Source organism: Mya arenaria, chromosome 11, assembly GCF_026914265.1.
Source record: "Mya arenaria isolate MELC-2E11 chromosome 11, ASM2691426v1".
In the NCBI taxonomy this organism is placed as follows: Eukaryota; Metazoa; Mollusca; class Bivalvia; order Myida; family Myidae; genus Mya; species Mya arenaria.
In genome coordinates this window covers 47737095-47746126 of record NC_069132.1, presented here as the reverse complement: position 1 = coordinate 47746126, position 9032 = coordinate 47737095, and the positions used below count along the sequence as shown (strand labels likewise).

Genomic DNA, 9032 nt, shown 5'->3' with positions numbered 1-9032 from the left:
TGTCTAGTATGCAAATAGGATTATCTTATAAATATCAATAGTAACGTATTTCTTCCTGCATTATTTATGACGGGCCTTAGTCGGACAGTGCGCTGCTAGGCTCTTCATTCTTTTTATGGTAATTAATAATGGATGGAATAAGATTAGATTATGGAGTTTGCAGTATCAACCTTGTCCTGATTGGCCAGCGGCTTCTCAGAATTGCTGAGCACGAGGCCCCGTACACATCTGGTAAACCCTCGACACACACATCACTTGATGAAGAAATATGGAGCATAATATAGTATAACGTTTAGAGTTTTATAGAATTACATACACACTATTATTCTTAAACATTCAATAATATACAATAGCAGAAAACTGTACTGTAATCGATTTCGCACGTGCCGTATGTGTTTTCTTTGTACCTGTCTGGCTATATGAACCTTAGCGTAATGCTTGAAAATATTAAGTATGAAATAAGATTTTGATATGTTTTATGTTTTTATCGAATGACACTTTTTGAATATTTTGAGTGACTCGTTCACTATTTTCAGTAAAATTTGATATTTCTTTGGATAGTTCTGATGTTTATGTGATTTGGGCTTATATTTTTACAACCCCATCGGTCCTCTGACGCTAAACGTAGTCCGATTTGCAATGAACCGGGGCAGTGTTTTTTTCTGACGTTGAATTAGGTAATAGAGAATGCATGATTTGTTCCGCAATGTAAAGAGGGCATATTTTATTGTAAAAACGAGAAGATAAATGGCAAAGTTTCCGCGGAATTATTATGTTTTGTAATTTTCACCCGACTAGTTTTGCACGGGGTATGCCCCCGGTTTTTGGCACGTGCTTAACTATGGTTACAGGCGGCTCCCAGACATCCCGACGCCCGCCAAAGAAGTTCCATGAATTGACACGGACCTTTATCAACATTCAAATACCTACATAACACCTTGTTAATGATACTTGCGGGGTTTTTTTTACCCAAGATATTTTTTTTTCTAATCTGTGTTTTCTAGCAGTATACGTCAAATTACCACCAAGTGAAGCTAAACATGTTCCATCTACTCAAAGATTTTACCAACATTTCAATGCCTTTGCTAGAAAATCAGCAATTTGACTCCTACAAACTGTTATACGATACGAAGTTTTGAGTATTTTCGTAATTATTTTCTAAATCATGCAACAAGTTATAGTTTCGATAGTATCTCGAACTGTCTAAGTCTGACACTTCGAACGAGATTGACTACCGAAAAAAGTCTTAATGACTTTTGCAGATGTAGTGTTTTTCTCTAAAGGAAGCGCATATTCTAAGTATACGGGATTGTTTTCCTATAAGTTATTACAAAAATTCATCTCGTTTGCAGATTTGATTGTAAGTTTTCAACGCAATCTCGCTATTATGACAGCTCCTTGATTAACCAGTATATTCTTGACGTCTTGAATACTTTTGTACAGTGCATTGTAATTCACTTCCGATGGGCTCGTTCACATGAGAAAAAACTAATCTTTGCAACTGCACAACCATAATTCCCATTGAAAATTTCTTTTAATAGAAAAAAAATAAAACTAGCTATAATGTATTACTATTACGCGAAATAAAAAATATAACGAGGGAGGGAAAATTCCAAAACGCATTGTCACTGCTGAGTACATTCTAAATACGCGAGAAAATAATCTCGAACATCAGATTTTCTTATGACAAGCGTCAAAAAATTAAACAGATAGCGAAATAATGATATGAGCACGAGAAAATGATACTTGAGATCTCGGAAACTGAGCAGCCCGATGCACGAACAGATAAGCATACCTAACTGGGCCGTTAGCGCGTCCGATTGGCATATACAGTAATGCGCTTTGACATTAATTTCGGATTTTAATGGGGACTATATTTACAGCAGGGATTTTATGGGGCGCAGATGTGGCTATCTTGGAAACCTTACATCGAATTAGGCTAGTTGATATTTTACGGTAAGCCATGACGACTGCGATATAGTAGTTCCAGTCCCTCGGCGTCGACTTGGTTTTCCGGTTTTGGCGTTAAAAGTGCTCCCAATGGTACCCACTAATGTTATTAGTTTGAACACATTTTTGAACAGATAAGATGCAAGTGTCAGAAGAAGATTTGAATTACTAAAATGCGAGAAGATAGTCCCCTGATGATTTCTTTCGTTTCAAAACAGGTCATCAGAAAACAGGCGCTCAAAATAGGTTACTACAGTTATGGTTACATGTGTTCATTAGTACGCATGCTTCTACCAATTAGTAAGTTTTGAAGTTTGGGGTTCGTGTTCTGGAAAAATGAGCTTTAAAATAGATAAATTTAACAGAAACCTAGCGGACTCAGAGTACGTAACTTGTCAGCAGACGATAAATGATAACGAGGCGAAACAGAATCATGGGTGTGGGTAAATAACCAATCAGAGCTCAATCACCATGACGACATTTAAAACATCAAAGGTCATTCAAAGGTTCAAAATGCTAATGAAGTGAACTCATTACTCTTTTCTTTTTAAGAAGTTAATAAAAACAAGAAGGATCTTTAAAAAATGGTTTGAATGTTTGACATGAAATGGGGATTGTTTTTGGTTCAATTGATGTTGGGTAATTCCTGAGTCAAGTGCAGCTTTTTGAAAGGAGTATCATTTCTATGCACAGTTTTACAAAGACTTCTACAAATGTTTGACTAAACACGTGTTATTTTTCAATAGAGAAATGTTTTCATCTCTAAAAAGGTAACGAAACGCCATGTGCTGTATAAAAGGATTAATTGTAGGGCGTTAATACCAATAGGAACTGAGATCTTGAGAACGTTCGTGTAGACTATAATGATCGACCTAAAACTAAAAAAAATATCAACTTTAATAAATATTATTATAAAATTAATATTCCATAAACTGATAGTACAAAATGAAACATAAACTAACCCTTCATACTACTTTCATTTCACTAGTAATAATTTCTTTCTTTATCATTATGGTAAGCACTTGGTCAGCAGTATCCCTGTATTTCTATACACGACCCGAAATAACGTTTTTGTTAAGAAGGTCTCAACGCAAGGAAGGAAAACAAAGCAGGACCGTTAGCGTATAACACCAAAAGCAATCAAGTCCGATATAAATGTGGATACTATTTTTAGCGTTTAACTCGTTGTGTTTACCCTTAAAGGATGATCTGTCTTACTTTTCTGAACAAATCTTTTGCGGGGAAATAAAAAAATCAACTATCAGAGGTCGTTTTACTCAATACAGGATATTTGATTAAGTTTGCGACACCTTTTGTACGGGCCAATTATGACATATATCGTCTTAACAAGATAAGTAAGTCAATTCAATTCAATTCAATTCAATTTTTAGACATTTAGATATTTAGTCGTTTTAACGAGATACCTATGTCGTTTTAAGGAGTTACTAAGTCGTTTACGAGATACGTAATTCGTTAAACGAGATAGGTAAGCCGTTTAAACAAGTTACTAAGTCGTCTTTACAAGATACGTAAGTCGTTTAAATGAGCTACTAAGTCGTTTTAACGAGTTAAATGAGTTAGTTAGTCCCTTTTACATGCTACATAGTCGTTTTAAGGTGATAAGTAAGTCGTTTTAACGAATTAAAAACAGCAACAAGTAAGTCACCTCTTTGCAACGTAAATACATGATATATCTGTACAAACAAAAACGTACCAATGTATTGATTGTGTTGTAACCAAGTTTTTACCAAAAAAAAATCTTTTTAGCAGTCAGGAAGGAATCGTTCCAAATAGTTCAACAGTTACGCGGAAAGTTTGATGAAACCGATGATACGTGAAGAATTTTAATGCAAACGCAGGCACATTAACTGCATAAGATTGCCATCAGTTTCACACTGAGGCTTGCACGTCTGGAAGAGACTGGAATCACTCGGCAAGACGGCGCTAATGGCTGCTACGGGCATCGAACCCAGACAGGCGGTGCGTTCACACCCAGTTACAGAATATTGCATAGCCGTGTTCCATCTGCTAGTAGAGTGGGCTAACTTGTTTGCATACATGTTCAAGAACGGAAGAGTTCCTGTTTAGGTGATGACACAAGTATGGAATCTTGCCAGTTAAAGAAAAACAAGAGCAAATGGTAACTGGGCTATTCGTAACTCGTAGTTTATTGGGATATAATGTTTTCTTTGGTGTTTTCAGATCAAAACAAAAGTATCTCTGAAAGATTAAAATAAAACACCAGATAGAATCGACCATCAAATAACAAGTAACCAATCAGATGCATCTTGCATCGAAAAGGCAAATCCTATTAAACTATATAGCCCTTTTGTTACACGGCTTATGACTATTCCGGCGCAATGTTTGATGTAGGGTTACATTACACTCACCCAGTGTAAACCCACTCCTGCGCGGATGTACCGTGCTGGTCATTTGTCAACGCTGTCAGAGCACGTGTCAGTCATCTAAGACCAAATGGTGAACTGCATCTATAGTATTAATATTGTTTGAGAAGGCTTAAAAAGGCTTGCTGGTTCTTGCTGTTCTATTCAGTTTTACAGTATAAACGATGTAGAAAGCCATGGTAGACGATCTGCATTCAAGAGTACCAGAGAAAGCCAAATGTTTGAAATCAAAAGGATGTATGAGAATTTAACAATTAAGAAAAAGCACATTCAGATTAAGTGATTATAAATAGTGAATTAAATGTTTGCAATACATGCATTTAAACCAAACTGTCAAATGGACTGGTCAGTCAACTTAAACTGCGTGCTTTTGTTTCCTTTCTAGTACAAGAGGCACTTTTGTTCTGAGAGACAGTTACTATTGTACCAACACTCTGTTTCCGGCGCCAACTTCGCTTTAAGACAGGAAGCGTCTCAAAGATCAATCACCAGAGAAATAAAGCGTTTTACTGATTGAGTATTACGTTACAGCGGTGGACGGCAGGCGGGGACGGGTTCGTGACGATTTACAATTCCCTAACACGTGATAATAGCCACCATCAAGTAAAGAGGCGTCCGGGGAGGGTTCTGGCGGTGTTTTATGAGGGGAACTGTCGCCTTTTATGACTGTCACGTTTTGACTGGAGACGTGTCACCGCCTGCTGGACCCTACCGCTGCAGACTAGTCACAGTTGACCAATGGTGATCTATTTTGTATTTTGTCAAAAAGACAATGTTTCGTAGTCATTAGTATGTATAAAACGTGATTACACGGTTATTTTGCTGGGTTGGAACATATTGCTAAGAGCTATGTCCTAAATTGTACATGTAGATAAACTGGTTCTTGTATTTGAACAAATTCAGCAATTTTTTAACCGTCTAATGATATATAATATTGTCATTTATATATTAATGCAGATAACAACATTATCTGTTGAATAAGCGATGGAGAAAACATTCTAGATAAATTGGTTGATTTAACGGATAGTTTATAATAGGGTAGTTTATGTTTTAATTGAAACAAATGATAAAAGTGATGGTTAACGTTACATAAACTTCGTTCTGGTCTTTTTGTCGTTATTGAGACTAAAAGTAGATATTTGATCAAGTTGGGAAGTCAAAATGATATCTTTTTTTACCCATTCACAACTGTTTTCTCTGAGATATCATGCAAGTTATCATTAATCTTGAGACGTATTCCAATGCAAATAGTCGCAAGTCTGCGCAACTTCCGGAACCGGAAATACTGCTTCTGGTCAAGTAGCTGTGAAAATCAGCACTCTGACACATTTTTACGAGTAGAACTTGTTACCGGGTGACGGTAAGGGATAGGCATAGTCAACGGTAACCGATCCGTGTGCGTTATTTAGAAAGTATAGGAAGACCTGTCAATAGCTTTCCTGTGTTAGGATTAAATGTCGCGGGCTGGCGAAGCCTCGCAAGGAGCAGCTATTAAAGTTTCCATTAAGCCCGGAAGAGGATTCTTGGAATTGCAGCCATAAATGTGCGTGAAGAAGGTCGTTCAGTCGCCATGAAGGGGTTCTGCCTTACCAACCATACACGTCGTAAATCAAGGATCGGCCGTTTGTCTTTCATGGTCATCAAATAATTGACACATGACGCGTTTTTACTATAGTTCGTGTATGAATATTTACGGAACTATTTCCACTCAAACTTTTAGTTTAAGTATTTGGCTTTACTAGAATATAGATAAAGGCCATTGATAGAGCTGCTTTCATAAAAAACAAGAGTGTCGCAGAGCAAACAGCAACGCTCGTCTGTTGTAATTGTTATCAGTTAAATACGGAAATAACTCGACAACTACTTTCAGAGTTATGGGCCATTCTAAACATATACACATTGTCACTGGTAATACATGTTCAAAGTTTCGTGTGAATATCTTAAACAGTTATTAAGTTATGGCCAAGTTGAAGTTTTCAAATGACTTTTTCAAACTATTAAGGGGAATAACTTGACAATAAATATAGCATGTGCATATTGTCATGAGTAATATCTGAGCAAAGATTCATGTGAACGGTGGCCAAATTAAGGATTTTGAATGGGTTTTTTTAAATTATCAATGGGCGCACGAGTTAAGAATTATCATTCAGTAAAGCCAGAGTTAATCACCTTGCTACATATGTGCACATTACCACTAGCTATATGATGTGTAAAAGTTGTATGTGAATATCTATTACCATTTTTAGTTATGGCCAAGATTTTGCAATATGACGACGCCGACGACTATTTTTCTTCGAAAAAGAGACGCGCTAAAACTGTCTTGGTAAGCCATGGGGTACAAGGTCACCATTACTTTACTTCATTATTACATTAATTCATCATTACACAATGGAAATTTATTTTGGCCAGCATTAGCCGTGTGTTTTGTTGATAAAGAATACTGAATTAGTAATGTTACCGAAGCTAGTAATCTCACATATATATACTATTTAAAAGCTGACAGAACTACATATCTTGATGCAATGAACTCTTCTTTCATCAATAACCAGTGTGGACATACCACGTGCTTTGTGACGTCACATTTTGTTATAACGTGAAGCAAAATACCGCTCGATTGAAATGATTATCGCTGTAAGTTTGTTATTTTCATATCAATTTTTATAAAACCTAGCGGAGGCTAAGCGGAAAAATGTACACTATACTCGGTTACTTAGCGATATATTAAGCAATTTCTATTTTTTTTCAAAATTCGTGGGCAAATGCTGATAATGTACAAAATATTGTTTGTTATAGCGAGAAGCAAGTTACGTTTCTGGTCCAAAAAGTTGTTTATATATATATTCAACATGTTTGCCTTAAAACGAAAGTCTCGGAATCCATATTTTATCCCCAGGATATATTCATACCTACAAATGAGGCACACACAACATAGAAATATTATATGTTTTTATTTTGTTATGACGAAAAGCAAAAACTATTTGTTTATAACGAAAAGCAGTTTCTGGAGGAACAATTACGTCTTCTCCCTTGTTTTCTTTGCCCGCCTGCTGCACTTCCCCACGGCAAGGGGAGGCCACATCATTCTGAAAAAAAGAAAACATTTTTTTTTATTAAATTATTGTGCCGATAAACATGGTTTTGCTTCAGTTGTTCGACATCAAGGTTTATCCCTGAAGTAACCACTTTAACATATGTGCGTCAATATGCATTTTATCAAGTTTGATAATGAAAAAAAAGACAAAATGGCAACGTTTACTTCATGAACGTATGTTTAAGTTACATTTAATTGTTTTAAGGGTTTAAACTGAAACACAATTAAGGCGAACTAGGTGCACTTCAAACCTACCGACGACGCATAAACTCCATTATAACCGCAATGTCACAAGGTGCAAAGAAAACAGAAGCCCATAGCTCAGACTATCCATGTATTCGTAATATGTCGCAAATACATGCACGTCGAAACTGTAATGAAATAAATGTACATAATTAATTGCAAAACAAATAATAAATGCATGCAAGAATGTACGAAATATTCAACTGTTAACGATTGAAAAAGTTTTTACCAATGCAAATGACAAAATTATAACAAGGGGACGTAACTCATAATGATTAAAATATGATTCGTACCCCGTATTAATCAATGAAAAGAATTCGCTTAATTAAGACAAGTAATGATAACAAACAAAGCTGCTTCAGCAACACCATCTTTGTCAAAAAATACCAGACAAGGTTATGAAGAACATGCAACGTCTTGTTTGAATCATGAAGTTTCCTGATTGAGTGACATACTATGCAGTATGATGGTGACATTCAGTTGTCATATATATGTCTTTTAATTGTTGTAAAACATTACAGATGCTCATACCTACTGGCTATGTAAACTAATATTGCAAAACGGGTTTTAATTGGGCTCATGGCAAGAAGGAGGGAGGTCGGCAATTGATCCTCCAGAAACTGATTTTCGTTATAACCAAATAGTTTTTTTTTTCTTTTCGTCATAACAAAATAAAAACATATAATATTTCTATGTAGTGTGTGCCTCATTTGTAGGTATGGAAATATCATGGGGATAAAATATGCATTCCGAGACTTCCGTTTTAAGGCAAACATTGTGAATATATATATAAACAACTTTTTGGACCAGAAACGTAACTTGCTTCTCGCTATAACAAAATGTGACGTCACAAACCACGTGGTATTTTCACACTGAATAACAATAATTACAATTAATCAAAGAAGTACTGTATTATAATTGGTCACCGTGGTTAAGATATTGTCTTGTTTATTATTAATGTTACTTCTGTTGCCATTGTAAAACACAGGAAAAAATACAATGTGATACATAAACAACAATAGCATATGTACTTGTTATGTAACACAATTATCAATGTAAATATATGAGAAGATGTATATATATATAAAATAACTTTTCTTTCATGTTTTTCGATGACATATGGAGTTTTATCAGAGAAAAAGATTGAATATTTTAGTAGGAGTGAAAATATCAACTTTAAGAACTACTTTTGAAATCAATTGTTGTTACTTCCACTTGATAAAAACTAAGTACCTCACCTTGGAACAAGTACATTTTGCCAAAAATAATGCTTTTGATATTAAAAAAGATTGATTATGTTAACTTTAAGATATCTTTTCAAATAAACATATATAAATGATATT

General features: G+C 35.3%; 1 long non-coding RNA gene across 1 annotated transcript; it reads right to left on the bottom strand.

The window, feature by feature from the left end:
* Positions 1-7286: 7286 nt before the first annotated feature.
* On the bottom strand, positions 7287-7948 carry LOC128209905 (uncharacterized). The gene is made up of 3 exons (XR_008257074.1): positions 7919-7948; positions 7702-7817; positions 7287-7438 (listed from the first exon to the last, which is right to left on the bottom strand). It is a non-coding gene; the product is annotated as an uncharacterized LOC128209905 (long non-coding RNA).
* Positions 7949-9032: the final 1084 nt, after the last annotated feature.